This window comes from Chelonus insularis, unplaced genomic scaffold (genome assembly GCF_013357705.1).
Source record: "Chelonus insularis isolate UGA/USDA-ARS -01 unplaced genomic scaffold, ASM1335770v1 contig_493_pilon, whole genome shotgun sequence".
In the NCBI taxonomy this organism is placed as follows: Eukaryota; Metazoa; Arthropoda; class Insecta; order Hymenoptera; family Braconidae; genus Chelonus; species Chelonus insularis.
This window is the reverse complement of record NW_023276609.1, coordinates 472,988-497,951: the sequence shown is the minus strand read 5'-3', so window position 1 is coordinate 497,951 and position 24,964 is coordinate 472,988. Positions and strand designations below refer to the sequence as shown.

Genomic DNA, 24,964 nt, shown 5'->3' with positions numbered 1-24,964 from the left:
ATGCTGATATATATTTTATATTTTGTTACTGATATTGGATACAATAATTATTTTCATTTTATTGTTCTTATAAAATAAATATTGCATTAAATTTTAAAGAGCTACTATTCGATGACACGTTAAAATTCATTTTTTAATATCCAATTTTTCAAAGTAGATGTAAATTATTTTTATTGATTAACAGAGTTTGAAAAATTTAACAATGAAATTAAATAAGTATCTCAAAATTAATTTTTATGACTAAATCTGTATAATTAAGTAATTAAAAATATCAACAGTCAACTTATTTTTATCAGTTAAATTAATTTTTAATTAACATAATATTTCACATAAAGTTAGCTCATTAATTTCTTTTTGTTGATATATAATATTTAATCATTTTATAATGGCATATTCTGCTTTTCATGTATGTCTACAAAAGAAAATTGGAAAAGAAAATTTTTTGAAGAAATATAAAGCATTTTGATTTCTCCGAGTGCATCAAAGTATCCAATTAAAGACATTTGAGCAAGTGAATGAAAAAAAAAATAAATAAATGACATATCTGAGAATTGAATATTAATTAAAAATGTACAAACATCGTGAGTGCAGTATGAATATCGTTAATCAGCAATAGTTGTATCGGTGGGACTTTGAGTGCGTTGTAGAGTAGGATATCTCTGTGTCATAACAATCTCAGTATCTGTCTCGAGGCAATATCTACTGTGACCACACAAGTCATCTTGACTCACCACATATATTGGGTAAAGGATGAAAAAGCACATACACATCGAGCTATTTGCTAGGTAGGTTCTCGAGAGCTACCAATAAATTTTCACTACAACAGAAGTCTTGGAAGTTTAATTTGATGTGAGCTAAACTCGTGGGTAACTTTGTTCGTGACATACAACAGAACAGATGGACAAGTGAGAGACAGAAAGGGTATAAGGGAGGATAGGAATGGAGGAGAGCCAAGCGAGACTGGAGTCTATTCGCGAGATTCGAGTTATTCCGAATGGATATATCGATCGAGCGCCAAGCCCGTGGGCTACGTCCACCCATCAGACTTTAACAGACAGGATTGCAAAAGCCCTAGCTGGTTCTGCTTCCCGTCGGACGGTCCATACATACATCCGTCCGTCGAGTTCATCCGGTCTTCGAATAATGCCAGAGTTCACCTAAATATAACCTTCATGTCAACTATGTACACAACTCCCTCCATTTTTCTCGCCTCTCAAGCTGTTTATTGCACTCCTGGTCACCATCAAGCCGATAATAAGGTCGGTACTTTCCTAAAAATCCCGCCAACTACTCTCATATAATCATCTAAATACATGTTTTTGCCGTTAGGTCACGTCAACATCATCAACATCATCAAAAGCTCTTACAGAAATAACTCCTTTATATAACCTCTAAAAGACCGTAAATTCCATTTCACAGTAATTAACAGTAATTAAAGATTTCTAATCATCATGATACAGCTGGTCAAAAGGCACTCAAAGACAGGAGTATATCAAATGATAATTAAACGAATATGATATTCTCTCAATGGATAACACAGATATTTCTACTCGTCGCTTCGTGTACGTACATAGCGTATACAATATTTTGTCATATATATATTAAATATATAAATATATGTACGTCATTGTATATGAAATCCAGATACATAATAAATGCACGCTATGTATAAACATAGAAGCAATAACGAAGACACCATAGTTGGGAAGGGGCGGCAGAGAGCTAAATGAAGCAGCGCGCAGACGCGAGGGTCGAACAGGAAAAAAATCGGCCCGGTATCCGAGGGGAGGGGTGACCGTATCGATCGTGCTAACATCGAGTTCGTATACTGTTGGTGGTATATTCGTAGCAAAGCTGTGATGATGAGTACCAACGGGACGTGGACGACGTCCAACATCCCCTGGACCTTCCCTCTCTTCTGCTCATATCCCTCGTGTCAATGTTCCTCTCTCTTCTCTCCAATTACTCTATCATTTTACATTTTCCTCGCATCATAGAAGAATTTCCAATATTAATTTTGCTTAAGCACATTTTTTTCCATTTTTACTATTCCATTTTTCTCTATTCAATCAGTGGAAAATGCCGTTTTTTACTCTGCTTTTTCATTATCCAGAAAAACAATTAAATTGTTATATACAGCAAAAGGAGAATACTGTCTTTAATCATATCTTTTTTGGTTTAAAAACAAGAAGCTCGTTACAACTTCCCTCGGAAGTGTCTAGATCGTATAAGAAGTTTTGTAAAGAAACTTCACAGTGGAAAAAGAACAGACAGGATCATAAGACACAAAATACAACGTAGTGCAACAGCAATAAGAGCAGGAGGAAAAGCAAGTTAAAGCACAGAACCTCGGGGTTAGAGAGACGAACGCCGCACACGTGGCGTCGGAGCGTGTTTAAGGGATGAAAAAATACGGCGCATGGGGGTTTGTTAGAAAAGACGTTCGGGGTTTCGAACCCTCGCACCAATGAGGGTGACTCCCCTGATGCCACGAGGGGAAACTTTTCTATATATATTCTCCAGGAAAAATCGTACATCATTTATATGTATTTCGATCTCACATTTTCTCGATCTCACTTTTAAACTTGAGAAAATACTCTAGATGACGATGACGACAATGACGCTGAAATGGTTGACGATTTTTTTCTTTTTTTAAGAACATTTTTCTCCTTCACTTCACTTGGAGTCATTGAAGTACGGGTCATTGAGTAGCATAATGCCCAGAAGGAAATACTTGCAGTTTTTATGCAGCAAAAAATAAAGTTGGTCTTTTTTCAGTAAAATATGATGGTTATGAAACAAAGAGAGTTTCTTGCAGAAAAGAGGGCGCCAACGTCGTTTCGAATCCCTGCCGCGCGCTCAGGAGGACGAAGGGAATCGATTCATGCGCTCTTATATGCTAGTTCATCGTCGTCTTTATTTTTATTAAGTGAATAATCATAAATACTCACCGTCATTTAACATCAATAAAATAACTATTAATAATAAATAAACAAACAAACGTCATTATTATCTTCATTAATCGATAATTATATTAATGGAATGAATCAATAAACATTTGCTAATTTCCCCTGAAACATTATATTGACAGAAGAATGGATTATTCAAAAAATAAACTAAATATTTGACGAGTATTAAACTTTAATAATAGTCAATATGCATGTCAGTAAATTAATTGTAATGGAACTTGTGACAGTTGAGGTATTTCGATCACTCCGGGCCTTATCAAAAAAAAGGACCCAGTCCAATAGAATCAATATTTTTTATTTAAAATACATAGAAGCTTTTTGCATATTGACTAATTTGCTTTTTATTAGACTAAAATTATTATTAATAATGCTTGATTTTTCTTTGAGAAAGTATTTATTATATATGCATTTACATTTTATAATTTTTTTGCAAAAATTTAAAGAATTTATTTAAAATGAATATTAAAAAACCTAGTTATTTAGTCAATTTTCATTGGTTTCTGTGGAGAGAAGAGTGAATTTTCATTTCGAATAACTCAAGTTCTAAACAATTATTCGATTTTTTTTTTATTAAACCAAATTAAGAATAATTAAGAATTAATTATTATTACTCCTGTTAAATTATTGTTATTGTTGTTTGTCTTTGTGGTTGTATTAATGATTGTATTATTGCTATTTGTCTGTTACAAAAATGTCACATGAGACTACAAAGGATTAGAGATAAAAATCGTTGATCAGGAGGTAAAAATAATCTTAAACTTTTTCGGACACATACACCGGTTTTCTCTTGGTGATGAGGTCGCTCCTGTCGCAGCCCCCTCGACCCGAGGGGGATCGATCCGCGCTCAACGACCTGCCCCGTGGGCAGAACTCGAACCGAAATCAGAAACTCAGCACCAAAACTGAGCACGCGGCATCAACGACGCAAAAGGCTTTTTTCGTTTCTTCATCCCCCTATGTACAAATGGTTCACCCGTGCCCAAAAATAAAGGGATCCATGTACGTAGTCTCGAGGGGAATAAAACGCAATACTTTGCAGGGGGGCTCTAATGCAACCAATGATTATCCAAACTCATTGTTTGTTTTGTTCTTTAAAATAAAATACAATTTAAATGGAAATATAAAGATTAAATCTAGTGAAAATGAAAGTAAACTCAATTGAAATTGCAATGGTAAATAATTAATTAGAAAAAAGAGTAAAAATGTCGAGTAAGAAAACAAAATAAACAGAAAAAGAGAACAATCAATTTGTAGTAAAATTTTAAGAGAATAAAAATAAAGTAAAAAACATCAGTAAACGACAAGATGTCAATACATACTTAAAGAGTTAATTAAAATCGATGAGTAATTAATAATGTATTAGAAGGTTAACTGAGTACTGGTACATATTTGATAGCATTATTTTATCAATGTTAAATTGAAAAAATAAATTTGATGAAGCATACATAATGGATTTAAATTGACAAAGAATATATCCAAGGATTAAATGGAATAACAAGTTTTTTTGTCCTCTTTTATCAGTTATCCGATGGTGCTTTAGCTTGATAATAGTGAGCTTTAATTAGATTGATGGGTATGTACTCACGAACCATCTAGTGTTCGACGGGTTTTCCGCGTTGAGAATATGCATATACGCACATACATATATCTACGTAATTTTTCAAATGCACTTATGGTATTCAGTTTTTTCTTTATTATTTCAAAAAATCAAGTATTGTTCAATCGAAACATTTGAACGGACTACTATCTATGATATTTAAATAAAAAATCGTTAGGAATATTGTTAGAAGAATGTCTATGTATAAAATAAGTCAAAGCTCGGAATTTGATATTTTTTTTGGGTCCGATGGTAGACCGGAGACGCCCTCACGACTGGCTTTCGTGCGACGAGAGGGTGGAAAAACTCATATCCCCTAATGAAGTAAAACGGGATGGCGAAAGAGAAAGAGAGAAGACGAGAGAAGGAGGAGTTTGAGGTCGATGAAGAGGGTAAGAGTGAAGAGAGGGAAAATGCGCGGCGTTATTTGGAAGAGAGTTGCGGGGGCGATGGTAGGAGAGAAAGAGAAGTGAAAAAGCGTCGTGAGCAAGAGGGAGCGTCGGTGGAGGAGCGGGAATGAAAGAGGGGTAGTGAGGAGGGCAACGAGGCGACTGAGAGTCTCGCGTTTGTTGGAGGGAAAAGGAGGAGGATCGCAGCAGAACCACGATCGACGGTGACAAAGTATCCCGAGATGAGGGAAGGAAAAAGCTACCTCGTACGAATAGACGGTGCAGGCAAGAACTAAAAGGAAAGAGACATAAATGCAGCTAAATGTGCAAGATGCAAAATGCTAAGAAATGAAAATTTATTGAGCTACATTTAAATATTGTGTTTTGGAATCAATTGAGAAACAAAGGAATATGAAAGAGTAAATGTTTCATTTTGTAATGCAAGCAGGAAAGGCTAGATGTTATTGATAGTGATATGATTGTCATCTGAAATGAGTTTGGAAATGGATTGATGTTGAAATTGGTAGAGGTGCATTAGAGAATTATTAAGACAATACTCAAAGGACTGAAATTTGAGGAGAATGTGCATTAGTAGATTATGCAATTGAACATGTTGTCAACCGCTTTTAATTCGACACTCTTCAATTAATGGTCGTACGGTTAAGCTGCACATGTTGGAGCTTAGAGTTGAATAGAGTCCTTTTGAAAATTGAAAATTTATGGTTGCGTTAGGTTTTTTTTTTTTTTCAATTTATGAAAACTATAAAGTCATTGGATTAAATATTCTATTATGATTATTTTATTTCAGACTTTTTAGTTGATATATAACTAGAGATATTATAAAATAATTGAAACTTCTAGAAGTAACGATGTCATTAAATAGAATAGTGTTATATATTCAAGAGCAAAAATGAAAATTATTTTCCACCAATTAATTTAAATATTTTCTTTTCAAGTATTTAAATATTTGGTAAATAACATCTATATATTGAACATCTCTTTACAACCAATAATTCCATAAACTAATTATTTTTTTCATCAATAATATTTTATTTCGATGAAAAACATTTCTGATCATTGAAGCTTTTGTTTTGAATCACTTCTAAGGAATCTCAACATAGTTAAAAAATCATTTGAGCTTCTAATGTGTTATTTATAAGATAAAAATGATGTGTTGATAGTGTTGGAAAATTTCTGCTCATATTTTGCAGATAATGGTGATAAAGTAATAGCAGATTTACCCCTCATTGGTCCAAGTTCCCCTGATAAATTTATTAGATTAAATCTCCAATTTATCATCACGTCAATTGACGCGTTTGATGACTTTTTTTTTCATGAATGATGATCGACTTTGTATCGTCAAGCACTGATATATAAGGGACTGAATTAAAGGGTGGATTCCTTCGTTAGTCATGAAAACTTTATTACTCACTTGTGTCTGTAAAGTTTAGCCCATTTAATCACGAAAATACGACTGTAATAAAATACTAGAAACATATGATGATATTATATGTATATACATATAAATGAAAATTCATGTGTGTAGATATATATATACAGATCTACGTTTGGTAATCGCTCATTATCGTTATTACTCGACTATATATTCGTGAAATTGCTTTCAAAAAGCACTCGTCAAATTGAAGAGTTACTTCAACGACTAAATTGACAAAATAGTTGATGTGCATATGCATTTATGAATACTTACTTTTGTTGCAGCAAAAAAAATTTTCATTTTTAAATCATTATAATAAATAATCTACTGCATTGATAATGCTCAAGAATTTCATTACACTTTTTGTTAATGTTTATAATTTTACTTCATACTTTTTTTGCTTCATTAACTTTTATTGATTTTTCTGATGAAGTTATTTTGGTTAAATTTTTAACTACACATGAGACTGAAAAGTAATTATGTATTTTTCAACTTAGCACTGAAAGATTGACAAACTTTGTAAAAATAAAATTTCTAAAAAATCTAGATGTTTTCATTATTACGATTGTCAGAGATGTTTAGAACGAAAGTTTGATGGATTAAGAAGTACACTGTACTGGGTCACTATGCTGTAAAAAATCGTAAGAGTTTGTTGAATATAAAATATAATGAGAAAATATGTCAGAAGAGGACACCCAAAAGTGCATTAGAGGACAAAAATACAATCGATCCAAAATATCTGTGCTTTATTAAGCTCAAATGCCCAATGAATAGTCTAATAGATAAGTGATAAAAAAATGTTTTAAAAATATCAATGTCAATTATTTCTCTCATTTTCTCTTGTTTTTCAGGACCTCAAAGTTTTAAAAGAAAAAGGTTTATTTTTCCAACCCAGAGACCGTGTTGACATTGAAAGGGTGAGTGAAATGTTTTTCATTATATTAAATCAATTATTCTGCCAATACAACAGCGAAACTTGAAACAAAGAAAAATGTCAAACGAAATTAAAATCAAGTAACACATAACGAACGATTTGATAATAAACAAGCAACATAAATAAAATAAAAAAAACACAAAGAAATATTACTAGAACTAATTAATAATCTATTAGAAATATCTTACCTCAATTGATTTATTTTTTAATAGAAACATTTATTGACATCTGTCATTTTTGTACGTACGTACAGCTATTTTTAAACCTTCTAATATGACTTCTTAATAGAAAGTTAAAAATTATAAACAATTTATTAAATGTTATGTGCATAGATAAATATTATTCACAATCAATGTAGCAAAATTCATCAAGTCCATCATCATGTCAAAGCCGAAACTTGGTTTCTAACCATTGCAATTTCAACTCCCAAGCATGATTAATCTATATCATCTGATGATTCACGTATACACATTCGATTTCATATCATACAATGTCTCTATAACATAATCCATAGAAATATATTCCATCTGCCATAAATAGTATATTCGGTTTATTTAACAGCATAAACTAAAAAATATATACAAGCCCATTATATCGTATTGAAAGCTAAAATTGTGTAAGTGACTATCGCATTTTCTCATTCCATATGATGGAATACATTACATCTATTGGTTCATTTTGAAACTCTTGGTGCATGTGTAAAACGTAGCCACGCGCTTTTACAATTGTTTGCGATTGAAATATACCTATATGAACACAGACTGTAACGCGTCGAAAGCGGGAAACATGTATAAAATCAATGGACTTTTCGGTATTGCGCCTGACGCGATTGTCCCATCGCATTTGACTGCAGGTGCATAATGACTAATGGATACATGTGGCTGCACATATACGTATTTTGCATTTCTCTCTTGAAATGTGAACGATATACCCCAGAATAGTATTTTATTATTGCTAAAATGCAACATTTTACAACTGAAGTAATGTGTGGATACACACTATGAGGAACCAACGAATGATTATCCTAATTGATGTGATTTCCTGATGATAGTTATACTGACAGAGAAGGGGGCTTAGTGATAAGCATCATGAACATATCATCATCATTATGTATAGAATTGTGTGATTTGTTAGCATCAAAGATAGATAATATAACACAATGCAAATAGTGAATATGTTTATTAATCTGCTCTATAACAGGCATTATGGGGAACAAATAAAAACGTTTAGGTATACTCTGTATTGTCCAATTGATATTTCGCTGTTGGATGAACTCAAATGAAACAACCTCTCGCTAATTGCATGATGTTACAATGTAATACATTGAGATATATACAAATATCATTGATGGAAACGGTTGTGATATTATGGAGAGCATTGAACTGTTGGTATGAAACAATGGTCCAATTCAGCAGTGGAGATGCAAGGACATCGAAAATGATAAAAGGGATAGATGTCGTGGAGGATTCGATGCATAAGAAGAATTTTGAAGGGGCCAGAAACACTAAAATGGAAAACAGGGGAGAAAGATTATAATATAAATTAAGGCACCTTTTCGCTTCTTATATACATATATACCTGTTCTGCTAACCAATTCTCGGTGAAGGCGAAAGAGAACGAAGGGAGAAAAAGATATATGGTTGATAGTAGAAAGAGATGCAGTTTACGGGGGTGTACTGATGAATATGACAAATTATAATTTCACCTCCCTGATTTCGTAAGAGATGGAGATAGTGTTCTATACAGCAGCAACACTTGAAATATAGTGACGGCTGTTAAAATCAAGATAAAAAAATTTAAAAAAAAGCAAATGGCATCGGGATTGAAAAAAAAGGAAAAATGAATGAAAGAAGGAAAAAAAGAAAATGGTATCAAGTCTTTTTTATTTTTCACTTTCTTTTCTTTTACTTCGATCCTTATTTTCCTCGGTAACTTTATCACATTTTCAATTCTCCAACACCACCATTCCTTCCTCCCCCTCTTATCATCAGTTTCGTCGATTCATTATACAGGAGAAAACCTTCTCAAGAATATGCAGATTTTCGTGTGATTAATGATCTATCGAAATGTATTCTGATAAAAGTGAATGCCTCGTGAATATCTAAGTAACATTTCACTTAAACTTTGCATATACATATGTTATCAGGTTCTTTGTTTTCAATTGGTTTTCACCCTTTTCTCTTTTTTTTATTTTGTTCACACGCAGCACAAGCTTGTGATGATATTGAAAAGGGGTCATGGGTTTGTGAGCTTATATATATATATATGTACTATACAACAACCAAACCCAACCTAACAGACTTGGAATACACACGTGGACATAAGAAAGAGATTCACTCGAGCCACGTGGATAGCGACTTCATCTGACGTCATAAGTACATCGTTTACTTTGACGTTTGTTTTGCTAGATAGGTAGGAAGAGATTGTGTATTAAACTCGAATGGTATACCTTATTGGAAGAACAAAGTATCGTAGATGTATTCACATTTACAGTAGCTATAGAAAAGCCAATACAATTGATTTAAATTGCCGAGCAATGTACTTGGTACAATACCTGTTCACAATGTCAACAGATTGCTACAGATTTATTATACTCACTCTAATAATCGATAAAAGAATATTTCGTAAGTTATCATAAATAATTAATAATTAATTATCAGCATCAATTAGTTCAATTAATAGTAATGAAAAAATAATTATCAACATGAGAGTGTTTTTATAGTAGTTGTTTAAATAAATGAATAAATTTTTGAGGTTTATTGAAGTTGGAAATTTTTATCAACGATTATGGATATTGAAATGTTAATATTCTCTAGAGGATTTAATCAAAAGTATAAATGATATTTTTGCAATATATATTGGCAAATGAATAAGTTGAACATATTAATGAAACAAATGGAGTATATGTTGTTTATAATAATATTATTAATCACGTTTTCATGTAATAATTTGATAGCTTTTAACATGAACGTCGATCATTATATTTTTGAGCTCATTGCAAAGCCGATAAAAAATAAATTGCGAGATATAGAGGCGATTGGCGACTAGCGCGAAATTTCTGTAAAGCTCGTTCGTTAGTCCACGGATGAATACATACGTGTAATTTATGATAGACGTGTGTGAGTGTGCAACAGAGAAAGGACAGACCAATGGTGAAATCTCTCTGTCACAATATATATACTCTCACGATCAACGGAGAAATCCCTCGGCCAAAGCCACGAGCGAATCGAACCCTCACATGCACTCGAGGGAGACTCACATACATAACAGCATATACTTGACGCTTTCACAAATGCGTGTATGCTGCACATCTCCATGTATACGTATACATAGGATGGATATATTTGCCAAGTTTGGTAAGAGAGTGTGAGTTGTGTGTAGAGCATTGCCCCATCGCACCGACGCACACACTTTTACTCTGGCACAATTACCAACACAAATCGATTTTGGGTTCTCTCGCGCGCACACACTCTCCCTACCCTCAATATCCCTCTCCTTCTGAAAATCCCCCACCATCTAGTTCATCACTCGTGATACCACCCCTTTCATCGCACCCTCCATCCTACTTGCCGTTCATTTCCCTTCCTCTAATCCCCTCGTCCTCATTTACTGTCAAACTCCCTCACTCTTTCTCATTGTGTTCGCCATCTCCCTTTCTCTCTTGTTGCCCAACCCCTGTCTCCCTGGTCACCAGTTTCAATTTGTTATTTTTACATCATTTCACCTCCCCCCTCCTCCTTTTTTATGTACCTTCAGTCACGATTGTTTTCAAAGCCATTCTATCCTTCTCTGCTTAGTTTGTTGTTTATCGAAATTACCTCCTCTTTGTAAATACACATGTATCGCATTACTTTTTAGTTTTGATTGCATAAAATATATCCAGTCCATGAGCATAATCGTACATACACCGGCTATACATTTATATTATAACTAATATCATTTTTTTTAATATATCATATTCATGGATACATAAAAATAAAATAATAATTACCTTGCTAAAAATTATTTATGAAACAAAAACAACATTCGTTTCACGTTCTAGTCACATGTTTCCGTCTATTCTGATCCTAGCTTTGTCAGAGAATATTGTAGAAGAAGGGTGTTCTCCCTACTCGACGCAGAAGCATACATAGTACTATCATATACTTGTATATATTTTTAATTTATTGTTTCAATGACAATAATCATCATTATCAAGTGTAAAGTGCACTAAAAAATATTTATCTATCATAACAATAAATTAACAATCAATGTTTCCAGTTTACAACTGAGACTGGAGTTGATCAGAGATCTTTTCTCAATCTAATTTTTCATCATTTATTTCTCTCATAATTTAACAAATTTCTAGTTGGTTTTGATAATTTTGGGAGTTCTTGAAACCCGAACTAGTAAGCCTAACCAGATGTCTTATTCGATCCTTTAATTGTTCTGTTACAATTAATAAACGATTTTCAATATTTTTCACGATAATTCTTGAGTTATTATTTCGTTTTCGTTGCACCATATATATAAATACAGATGGAGGGTATATTTCTGCAACGTGGGTACGTGCTCATCTATATACATATAGCGTAGAAACTGTATATACAGATATATTTCCTATCCTGTTATATATAAGAGATGTATATATATATATATATATAGATTTAATTCTCGTTTCTCTTCCAACTCCTTTTAGCTTCCTTTCTCTTCTTATTTCTCCTCCTTCATCGGCGTCTGTGTTCTTTTTCGTTTCTCCCTCGTTTTACTGCATCTACTCGTTCGTCGTTAGCTCTAGTGCTCATGTATATGTACAGTCTGCATCTCACGTACACACGTACAAAGCTCACATAGATGGTAGTGTCTATAGAGCGAGGTAGAACGTAGTCGCCTTGTCTCGAGACCCCACCAGTCTTTCCCAATTTAGACTCGCTCTCCCCTCAATTTCAGAGAGAGCAGTTGTCGTTGTATAAGTAAGAGAAGGAGGGTGAATGTGAGTGGAAGATCCAGCGAAATGGGTGAGAGTGAGATGGGAAAATACCAAGGGTCGTAACTTGAAGAAGGACACAGTGAGATGTCGGGTGGGGCTCTAGTGGAGAGAGGAAATGAGGGAGTGTGAGAGAGTTGGTTATGTGGGTGGGAGAGAGAGAGTGGAATAAAGTTGGAGTGGGAGTGTAGGATGGTAGTAGCAAGGGAGTACGAAAACCGGTAGACAAAGATCGAGAGATCCCACTCCGTATCCCAACCTTTTCTGCCACGTTCGTTCGCCGTTAGACGGGCTTCGGAGTTCCTCTCTCTGAAATATCTCGCTGAGAATATTATAGAGACCCGACAGTGTGCTTGGCTTCACTGCACTAGAGAGAGAAAAGTCGAGAGAATAAGAGAAAGACACAGGGAGGGAGTTAAAAAGCGAGGGAGATAGGGAAAGCTCGCGAGTCCCGCGACTAGCAGAGAAATTGAGAGAGACGTGAATTATTATTATTATACAATGTAAAGAGTTCTCTTGCCTCTCTCATTCCTCGATTTTTCAAACAAAAGTTCTGTATATTTCAGATAAGAATACTCCTTAATGAACGACAATCGAGATGATTTCAATGACTTGCAACATTTTTGATATTTAAATATTTTCAGTAAGTTACAATTAGTAATTAAAAATATTCTTTTAATATTAACTCCAGCTTTACTTGATACATTTTACCGACTTTACTATCATACTAAGTGTACAACCCATCAACAACATCAAGACATTGTTCCTGACTAGAACCGTAGCTCAAGCCATGAAGAAATGAGCCAAGGGGAAAGCAGCAGCTCAAGAGAGAGAGAGAGAGAGAGAGAGAGAGAGTATCTTCTCCAAGTCTTTCTTTTGTTTCCCTTCAAAGCGTTCTTTGTTCATTCGTTCAACGTCCCTTGGGATTCGGCGTCCTGTGTATTCCCTTTCACATCGTAGCATGGTATTTGGATGAGCATGGGACCTTTTTTAAACTAACTTTATTTATCACGTATGTGCATATAAACATACATATATTGAAAGCAATATTTTCTACTCCAACTTTCCTGGACAAAAATAATTTTTTCGATTCAATTATTTAGATTCCTTAATATGTAGATCTATATTGCGAGTAGAATAAACAAAATAAATACAAAGTCAGTATTACAAACAACTCTTGAACATTATCCTGGTATGGATTATAATTTCTCAGCTCGAAATATCACATTTCTTCTCTCCCTCACTCTCTCTCTTTCTCTCTGACTCTCTGCGAGCATAATCTGCAGCTTCTCATCCTACAGCACAGCTATACCTATCTCTTTTATGTCTATCCTTTATCCTTGTTCTCTTTTCACGTTTCACTGTCCTTTTCTTCATCATCAAACCGAAATTCATCCCCACTTGCGCCGACTCTGTCGCATCTCTCTCCACTTTCGCGAAAGCTCATTGGTGAACTCCATGGACCAATCGGCAAACAGTTCCGGGCTTTGCGCATTCCCCACACACGTGGCTGACGTACGTCCATATTTCCGCGGGACGACGAAAAATGTCAAAAAGTAACATTTTCAACGGAGAACGTGGTTCTAGTGGTAGTCCTCTATCTATACCACGAGAGCGCCGATACGTCGACTGGTGAGCCACGACCACGTGGCTTTTATCCTTTCTCTCTTTTTTTTCATCTCCCTCTCTCTCTCCCACTTTTATTCATTTTTTTATACATCTTCCTGTCTCGTTTCCTTGCCTGTTAGCTGTATATATTCCGGCTGGTTTTCAAACTAACACCACCCAACTTGTCGCTCCCTCTCATTCTCTTCCGCCCGTTGATTTCTCACTTTTTTCGTCATTTTTCACACAACTCTTTAACAATTTACATGTTCACTCTACCACTGTTGCGTTCAAGACGCGACACATTCGAGAGTACCATCAGACAGCCTTTCAAACCTCTGTTCAAATGCCATCTCGCCAGATGCATCTGCACTGCAGTCCCCTGTTGTATGGAATTGTACCACCGATCTCCTGATTGAAGATGCTTTATTTATGTTGTAACAATACTTGAATTTAATATTGGATATTTTTTAAATTTTCCGATAGATATCATGATCGTAGACACTGCTATCTTGTGTGTAGATCTCTAGAGTCTTTTGTCAAAGAAGATTTAATATGATAAGTAGCAGAATCATCAAAGATATCGATTTCCTATAAGTCTGATCCTTATGAGACTTTTTTCACTTATTGCTGAGTTGGAATAAAAGATATGTAAATCCACTGATTACTCTTGTATTAAATCTTTTGTTGGATTAACGATTATGCTTGTAATAGGAAATGTGATATTTCAAGAATTATTTAATAATAATGTTTTATTGTTTAAAATAGAAAAATAATGATTTTGAAATTTTTTATTGACTAAATCAATTTAAGAAATTTGAGATTAAAAATTCCAATGAATCATAAGAAAATTGGCAAACTTTATCTAATTAATTCATTAATGACTATAAATAATTTATAATAAGAGCTTACTTCTTATCCAAGAAAATTCTCAAGACGAAGAGAAAATGAGTTTAGAAATACAGAAATGGAGTTTCTTTGAGAAAACTGCAATTTTCTTGAAGTAGTGTATTATATACCAACATACACAAAGGAATAGAACGTAAGAGAACACGTTGATGCAAAGTTTGAACTTATTTCAATTGATGATCGTTGAAGTCAAGAATTTGGGACTTTGCACTTGTGTATGTCGCCATTATTGGAAACCATTTAGTTTAATTGAAAATGTTATGTAATGACTTTTTATAATTACATTCATTTTGTCAACTTGGATATTTAGTTAATTAGATTTTTTGAATGAGTAATTTTTTTATTTACATAAAATTCAAATCCGGAAGATAATTTTAAATGAATACCCCATAAATAGATTATCTTGAATAAAATTACATTCAATAATTATTTTATTCAGTATTTAATATATCAACAAAGAAATCGACTTCATTTGTAGAACAATAAAATAAATAATTGCTCTTTTAATTTTGTAAATAAAAGTAATTACTAGGATTGAAACAAAAATATTTATAATAAATAAATCAATTTTGATTTATACGAGAACTTTTTCTTTTTGAACTGAATTATTATTATTAAAAAAATTTTTTTTATCTTTCAGATTAGGAATTGTTATTTGAATATGTATTTAACTCTTTTTATTCAAATAAGAATTTTTTTCAATAACTCCCAATTAAAATGATACATGTGTATATTCAATATTTAAAAATATTTACATCAACAAATTTCCTATAAATCATATCTCTTCACCTGGGGTTTTTTTTTATATCCATCAATATCAATATTTTCCAATGAAAAAAAAAACTGAAAAAAGTTTGTTATCAAGAATGAAGTAATTAAAAACAAATCCTGCCACCTTACACATAATAAAACCTTTAATTTCGAAATAAACTTGAGACAATTGACCTTGGATAGTCTACGAGAGAAACATGTACATATCGTCCACGAGGCCGAACTTGAAGGTCGCAGGATTGCACGACTCCAATACGTCTGCATACATCGTCGCCTTTACAACAGACTCGTGTGAGCAAAAACTCAAAACACGTGTAACTGCAGGGAAAAAGCAAGAAAAATGAGAAAACAAAAGTGCACATCACGGAATCGCATTCTATGATATGCAACAAATAAAGAAAGAAGAATGTGAAGTAAAAAAAAAGGTTGAACTTTTCAAATAAAAGATCGATCTCGTGACTGAGACTCTAAAGAACCCGCAACTTCCGGGCATTTCGTGCATGTCTCGAGGCAATATACACATGGGTCAGCCTATAGTGCTTTATTTCTCGTGGGTGTGTTTACGTTGACGACATGCGTGTACATCAGAACGCGCCCATGCTCGAAGGAAAGCGAGGGAAGAGAGGAAGAGAAAAGGCATCAGAGGCCAAAGCCAGGCGCTGGCCTTGTTGTTGCCTAAATAGGTCAGCATGACGAAGAGTCAGTTATATATTGAACAAAGAGAGGGACTAAAACGATCGATCCTGAACACTGATTCATAGTAAAAAAAAGTCCTTTACTATCGCCTGAATTAACACGACTTTAGTCTCAGAATATTTAGACTATGAAAAAATATTTTTCTTTTAGTTATCAAAATAAAAATGATTTTAATGAAAGGAATTAAGTACAAGTAATTAATATATTCTAATCTTATGAAGTATGAAAAGTTGGATATTGCTAATGGCTTGAAATGACCATAAAAATTCTAAATACAACAAAACATAAACGTCAGCTTCCAGATAACGTGGTTGAAGAGGAGGGAGTGACTAGTTACCTACAAAAGTGTGTCGTTACGAACTCGCATCGTGGCTTAGCAGGCGGTGACTCAGGCCACGAATAAGTGTGCCATGGATATTCCTCTCTTTATTCTCCTATAATCCTCTCGCTTAAGTGCTCACTCAGTCGCTTTCTGAATGGTAAAAATTTTTCAAAATTTACTACTGCACTCAATGCATTGTGTTAAAATTATTTCTATTTTTTAATATCATTGTTTTATATTTTTGATACTTCTTTCTCCATCTGCCTACGATATTAAAGTGTTAATACTCCTTAGAGTCATTATAAATTTGCTGACATACTCACATCGAGCTTCAGTTCATCTGAGAAAGTTTTTTAAATGTTTAATCAAGCTTTTGGGTTGAAATTTATTTTTCAATTATTAGTTTAATGACGAAATATAGATGATTATCCACGTAATGTTTTTCAATGAAAAATATTTAATGTAATTCATAAGAATGTACTTTTATTGTGTATTATTTTTTTTATGAAGGACAAAGATTTTATACGTTGAAGTTTTCTTTTATGAGGAGTATCTATTTTGAACGGAGCTTAATCTACTTTTATCGTCCTTTGAACCTGATGATTAATTTCAAAGGATGAACTTAGATTTTACAGGCATTAGAGATTTACATAATTTTAGATTAATATTTTTTTTAATATCACAACTTTTATTATATAATAATGTAAACGTGAGAAGATGAGAACAATTATTGTTTTTAATCTGGACTGAACAATTTTTAATTATAAAACAAATTGTTTAAAATTATTTTTTTAATTTAAATTCATTTTTGAAGAATTATTTTTATTTGATTAAATTGTGATAGAATTGTTCATAATAAAGGTAAATGAATAGAATCATTGGAGAATTCGTTATTTTTTTATTTTCTCCAACTTAAAATAAAACACATGAGAAAAAGTTTTTGAAAGGATCGAAGAAAGTTTCATGCTTACAATGTGAACATTTAATGCTACTTGCTTCATACACTCAAACTGTCAATTTGTAAGATATAACCAAGTTTCAATCTATAATTATACATTCTAAATTTTAAATAAGTCACTAATTTCATCGTAGAAATTTGTCATCGTTAATATCATTACTATTTTCAATGATTAATTTGATTACTTTCTCAGAAAAATTATATTAAAGAAAACAAAATCACTTTTATTGTAAAATCTGTCTGTGAAACTAAATATTTTATAGCAATAAAATATTTTTGAAGTTATTTGAATATGTGAAAGGAATTCTGAAAATGTTACGAAAAATTCCCAAAATATTTGCCAAAAATTTCGAATAAAAGTTTCAACAAAAGTTACTTACTAATGTCAATTTCGAACATACTGAACAGGGTTTATTTATTCAACTTTTTCGAAAATTTACTCCAGTCTTTCTTAAAAAAAATTACCAAAATATCATAATGCACTGAAAATCATTAAACAATGAAAAATTAACTATGTCATAAAAAATACAAGAAAAAAGGAAACAGAAAATTTTTGTGCAATCAACTATGCTGTTTTAAAATAAATCATTATTATTTGATGATGAAACTTTTGTATTGAATAATTAATATTATCATAAACAAAGTGATTTTGATTAAAAATTGATCAAATTACTAGCACTATAGAATCATTATGTGCTGAAATAAATGACTTCACCAAAAATTAATTTTTAATTTATCCAACAATTCTATTTTTCTACTACCAAAGTTTAGTAGACTCTAGAGTCTCTTTAAAATTCTAATATATCAAATGAATCTTCACTACTTAACTTTCAGAATGAAGATCATAAAAATAATTAAATTTCACTTCATTTCAATGTCTTTCAATATCTTTCCTTGTTATTAATTAGTTACTGATCTGTATGAGGTATGATTCGTCATTTTGTTAATTATACAGTGGGAGCAGTTAATAATTATGATTCTGAATCATCGTTTTAGGATCAATTTGTTGCAAAAAATTGATGCAGTTCAATGGCAGATTAAATTGGGTTAGTGTGAGTTCTAATTAACAAGCTTTCATCATAGACTAGTTCATTATCATGCAGCTTTGTTTCAGACACGAACGTCAAGGGTTTTCAAATAACATAAACATCGGCTGGCTTCAATTTCGCATCGAAATTTGTTATGCTTTAATCTACCAACACTACTCTATATGCTGCTTCGAATATTAATCTAAATACATATACACTTTTTATAAACACTAAGCAAATGGCATCAGACATTTTTTATTTAAATACTTCATAATTTAATTTTTAAGTATTAAAATCAACAAATCTTTAGAGAAAAAAGATTTTTAATATTTTCATTTAAAGTAAAAAAAACAGTCAAACAATTAAAGGAAATCATTTGGCTCAATAAATATGAGCTTTTAATTGGAATCAAGCTTATCATGATTGACACAGATTTTTTAAAGATATGAATGAGTCATTTGTAATATTTTGATTAATAAATAATAAAGGAAATATTTCTAAATAGAATTCCAATTTTGAAGCTTTTGGAATGACTTGAGCTTTTTTTGAATTGTCATTAAATATCAATTGTTCTGTTCTTTTCTTTAAAAGTGAAAAATTAATATTAAATATGCATATTACGCGAAATGAAAATTAAAATTTTAATATGAAAGATTTTGATGATTTAATTATAGTAAAAAATAATTTCAAAATAGTTTATGGCAATGTAGAGAGAGAGGTTTAATGTAAAAATGTTTTTGTTAAAAATAGATTAAACTCAAATTTAGAAACTTTTTAATTCATGATAAAATTCTTGGTAGTATTATAGAAGTATTTGAAGTTCTTCGTACAAAAGAGAAAATTTCAATTCAACAAGTTAATACGACAATAGTTGATGAAGCGCACCACCCCTAGGGAGAGTTTAGTTCTTGAGCTGTGATGTAGATATAGCTTCATAAAATACAAACTCTAGCAACTGTAAAGTCGCTGGAAAGCATGAGAAACTGTATATTGTGCGATCTCTCTCTTCGCGAATGCTGAGACGTACAAAAGTGGCATGGCTTTGAAGCTTGGAATGCGACCGAGCTGGGCAGCAGCCTTGAGCACGCTAGTAGCACGAGTCAGCCTAGAGTGCGACTTTGAATCGTGTCTCTTTTTGTATCTTCTTTTGTTAGCTAAAATGCCAAAAGTACTTTGAACTCTTAAACATTTTTATTTCATTAAAAAAATTCTTTCATTTTCAAAAATTAACTCTTTGGATTTAATTTATCGTTTGAAGCGAGTCGTTGAAAAGTGTATTGTTTGCTGCAAAAGCTATGGCATAATGAGAGATTCAGGACATTTGGGTTGATATACATAACCATTATCTGATCAACTTGATTGATCTAGGCCATAACTAAAATGTTTTTTTTTTTAATTTTATTTTTCACAATAATAATTTTCTTCTGTTAAAATCAGTAACTATTTACCAGTTATCAGTGCCAAGTCTACCATGAACATATCAGTAGCTTTTTTGGTTCTGATAATCAATAAATAGCCGCCAACTTGCAATGATCTCTACTGATTGATTTTATTTTGATCAAAAAATGTGGATCTTTTATTTTTCTTAATTATCTATAACAAATTTGGAAGACAATTAAAAGAATGTATGAAATAAAATGAAACTATTTGGAGTAGTATTGAAATCAAGATGATAGAAAATGTTTTGTAGATGAACATTTGGAAGTTTCAAGTTTCTAATCACGAATTTAATTTGATGATTTTCAGGACGGAGAAACCGAGTCAATAAGTGATTTGATATCTACTATGGATAGACGACCGAATTGTTTTATAAACATTTCGTGGTACTGTGAATTTGATGAGAAATCTCCAAAATCAATTTAGTTATCAAGGTTAGTTAATTTTTATTATTATTAAAAAATAACAATAAACAATTTTTTAAATATTTAGATCTATGTTGATTGAATTCAATATGGAAGAAACTACTAACTTATTAAGTGTTCCAATTATATTAGTTAACACTAAAAAGTGTTTCCTACAAACAATTTTATATTAATTATCATTATGAAAAATATTAATATTTGATGCATATGAGATTTCCAATTTTTAGTACAATAGTTTAGTACCACCATGATTCAAAATATAACAATTGTTCATTACATCATTTCAAAAAGTATTTTTTTTTTCTGTTTTTGGGTCATTTTAGGAAAAATTGTGGTTTTACAACAGAATAAACACATGTTCAACAACGTTTCCTTCTAGTAAAAAAAAAGAATTCAAATTTCCATATTATTTCTCTAGATCTTTAATAAAAATTCCCCAGCCTCTCCATTGGATTCAATTATTACAATTTATACCTGAGAAAATATTTGTACAATTTCTCCAGAAAAAAATGCAAAAATCTAATTCTCTCTTTAAAAGCAGAAAGTTACATCAAACATAGAAAAAAAAAAATTATCATATGATTCATTACCGACCAAGAAAAAAAAGTCAAGCATTACAGAAAAATTTTTCTAACATTATTATCTCGACATTCTTATCTGGATAAAAATAATTTTCATACGAATGCATTATGATTACTCTCAACATTAATGAGATTGCAAATGTGTACAGCAACACAGTATGTCGAACAAGTTGACAATGTTCTCCAAATATCTGATAGCAAGAAGACCACGACCTATAACAAATTTGACGACCCCAAAGTCACGTTTTGTTGACCATCAAGTTAATCCTTGCTCAGTTCACTATCATCCTGGATGATTAATATTCGAACAACAATGATTTGGGTTCTTGCCCACGCACGTTCGCACGAGTACACAGAGTGAGAGAAGGCTCTGGCGCGCGACCACAAGCATTCATGCTGCGCGCCCAAAGTGTCGTAAAACTAATCTCTCAGATACCGATTACATAAGCCGCCCTCTTGCTCCCGTAATTCCCTCAGTGTCACGTTATACACACGCGCGGCTCTCGTCTTTCTCGAACATTTATGCTCGACTCGCACTTTCCGTGGGTCGGTTCGTTGACGCACATGTACCTGACCTGCCCCAACAACTCGTACCGCACTCAATTGTTGCTTGTGTGCGACTGTCTATTTACCTCCAATGTCACTGCGTGTCGATGCCCGTGTTTATGCATCATAAATCTCTTTAAATAAACGTTGAATATCTTAATATATTCTCCACGCAGTGTTTTCATTCATCGACTATTTTATTTCACCGCCAAAAGCTTACTCTCATTTATTACTTTAAACGTATTATCCAACACGATATAAACATCACTCACTCAATCGTGGAATGTAAATCAATGTTTATTTGCTTTCTTTTTCATTTTATTTGAGCTTATCGACATTTCAAAGAGCCGTTTAAAAATGTGAGAAAAACGATCAACGTGGATATTTAACAGTTCATTCACAAATGGGATCGGGCCACTCGTGCGTAAAGAGAAAAATCTTTCAGTGTGTATACAAACTCTGTGCTCTAGGTAGTAGGTAGGTCAGGGTTATAAGCATCAAACTACATAGCTTTGCTGAAGGATGAAAAGAGTAAAGAGATGATGATATTAAATGAGACAGAGTGAGGTAGAGAATTCTCGCGACTGTAATCTGGTCGACCCCCAGAGCGTTGCTCCCTTCACTAGAAAATTAATTGAAGATAACACGCGCCGCGGTAACTCCCGCACTACAATTCTACCCGCCAACTTTCCGTGCTTAAATCGTTCCCAGTGAATCACGTACCGGAGCGTCAGGTTACCCAAAGTAGCCGCGGGACTCTTTAAAGCCGGCTTTAAAGTCGCAAGAATTTACTTAGTAGCGTGAGGTGCACGTTGCTTACCGACAAAAGCTACTCTTTTTTTTCCTTCCTTCTTTTCTTCACAGATAAATACATGAATACGTTTGTAAAAAGAGAAAGTTTATTTTCTATATGTATGAAAACAGTGCAAGTGCGATAAACGACTGCTGCAAAAAAAATGTGTAGGAAAAAGAAAGAGTTAATTATATGCACACTAAGGCATATTTAAAGAGCACAACTTGTATATGAATGTATGTAGAGATATGGAATAAAGATAATTTTTTTTTATATGCAAAAAATTACGTCTGATGGTAAAGATATTTATATTTTTATCAAATGAAATTCTTAATACTGATAAAAGGGAATTACTCTTTTTTTTCATTACTCCAATATTATTTCTTTTGTTTTATTCTCGGTTATTTTTGTAATCAAATTGATTGGAAAAAATGTGCACTGTCACTTGAACTTTTTTGTGTTAAAATTGAAAAAAGTTTCCGAATAACTTTGGAACTAATTACGTAATGGAGTGGATTATATAGGATTATTATGTTACTATCACTTTCACGAATAGAATCAATTAAAGATGATATTATTTTAATAAATATTTCTAGTATTTTTACAGATTCAATGATACACCAATTAATTCATTGAAGCTTTATTATTGTTTTCTTTTTATGCTTGAGGTGTTTTGTGTAAATTTTGCTTCTCGTGAAATCCAAATATTTTAAATCGATAATTTCGAAAAATATTCGAGCAATTCTACGTAAGTTTTTCCCGGGCTATATTCTCACGTCAGACGCTATATATTCGTACGATCTAAGCGCGTTCACTTTTATAAATAGAGACGCGCCCTCACCACTCATGCTTACTATCGTCATTTGTATATTCTTCGAACAAAACTTTAAATAATTTTGAAGCTATTCCTACACTTCAAAAAAATTTGCTATGAACAAATAATATTTCCCTTCAACTATTAAAGTCAAAATTTTGAAATGAATTATTTTTTCGAAATTGACATGGTAATGTTTTTAGAGATACAGTTCTGATGATTACTCAAAATAATTCATTAAAAACTCCATTTTTATTTTGCTCAATAATTTGAATAGAATTATTAGAGTATGGGTTTACTCTAGTATTTCATTGAATTGATCTTTTTTTTGGAAATCCATGGTTTCTCTGAAAGTAAAAATTTTATCAGAATTCATCTGATGTCACTTGCATTCAAACTCATTAAAATACGTTTTCCAACACAATTTAAAAATTTTTTATTAATTTTATTTAACCAAAAAAAGGAAATAATAATTCAATAGAAAAAAAATTAAATCTTTTTATTCGTTAAAGGATAATGATGATTGTTACCGTAGTTCTTGTTATAATTAGCATCCAACAAAGCATCATAAAAATGATGAAGAACTAAGTATATGTAATACAGTACTTTTAATGAGGTACTAATGAAGCATTTTGATTAACTTGGCTTATTCACCGTTGACTATTCAAACGTTAGAAATTTCTAAAAGTGTTGACTACACGTTTAGTAACAAGGTAGAAGGGCTCTTCGGAGGTTCCCGTTTCTCTATAACTCGAAAGTTGAATTTCACTTTGAAGTCGATGACAGGATTTCTACTCAACCGGCCGAGTCTCCTCAAAGTTTCTGACGCGGGCTCTTTGTTTCTTCGAATATTCAGTCTGTCTCTATCACGTACTATCCGTTATAGTAACTCATTAAATTTATTTATGATTAAATAAAAAAAATTCACAACTCCACATCAACGACACAACTATCATATCAATAATAATTAAGTATAAATAAATATAATTAAATAAAGTATCATTCAACAGACTTTTCCTGTTATTTATTTTCTCTTCTATTCTTCTATCTATATCTCGAGGTCTCCAAGTACGTCCTCGCTTACTCCAGTGTATGAATATGTCACGCTAAAATTCGCTCAATTTTACCAGGTGTACAATGTCGCATCTTGACAAATGATAAGATTGCGTTGGAGGAGTTGAGTCTTGAACGTTAAATCGCTAAGATACAAACAGTTTATTCAGCAAGTAATAAAAATGTTTTCGATGAATTTTCTTTGGCTGTGCGGCTTATATAGTCTCTACACGTCAGGCAACCAAGGCAAACGTTTGTCTGGTGTCGTGGCACACAGCTTAGGCTGCGTGTGTTATACAGTCCAAGCCAGTGGTGAGTTTGAAACCTAACGGATGCCAAGCAGTGGGTACCATCGGGGCCCACCGGAACTCAATATCGTCAGGCCCAATTTTTTAACATCATTTTTATTATATTTTTTTTTCAAAATAATTTTATTTTATATTTATTCTTCTTCTTCGTATTTACATCAGTCTATATAGGTATGAATCATTAACAAATTATCTCTGTTAATATTATTATCTTCAAAACATTAAAAGAAAAATTTAATATCCATCATTTAGTTATGAGGTTAATGACTTTGGTTTTAATAAGGCTATTTTTTCGAGTTATATTATATATAGTATAGAGCTCAAGTTTCGTATTTTGTCACATGTACCTGTGGATCGATGAGAAGCTAATCGATGTCGTGTGCGCCAGGGTTTAACTTGCGTGGTGATATTTTAAGTTTATCAATTTT

The 24,964-nt window shown here is 32.4% G+C and overlaps 1 long non-coding RNA gene across 1 annotated transcript in view; it reads left to right on the top strand.

Annotated features, from left to right (window-relative positions):
* LOC118069950 (uncharacterized) overlaps positions 1–20,457 on the top strand; it is a 44,132-nt gene extending 23,675 nt beyond the window's left edge. Inside the window, exons 2-3 of the long non-coding RNA XR_004690703.1 lie at positions 7,242–7,307; positions 20,326–20,457. This is a non-coding gene — a long non-coding RNA (uncharacterized lncRNA). The remainder of the gene's footprint in view (positions 1–7,241; positions 7,308–20,325) is intronic.
* The last annotated feature ends 4,507 nt before the right edge of the window (positions 20,458–24,964 follow it).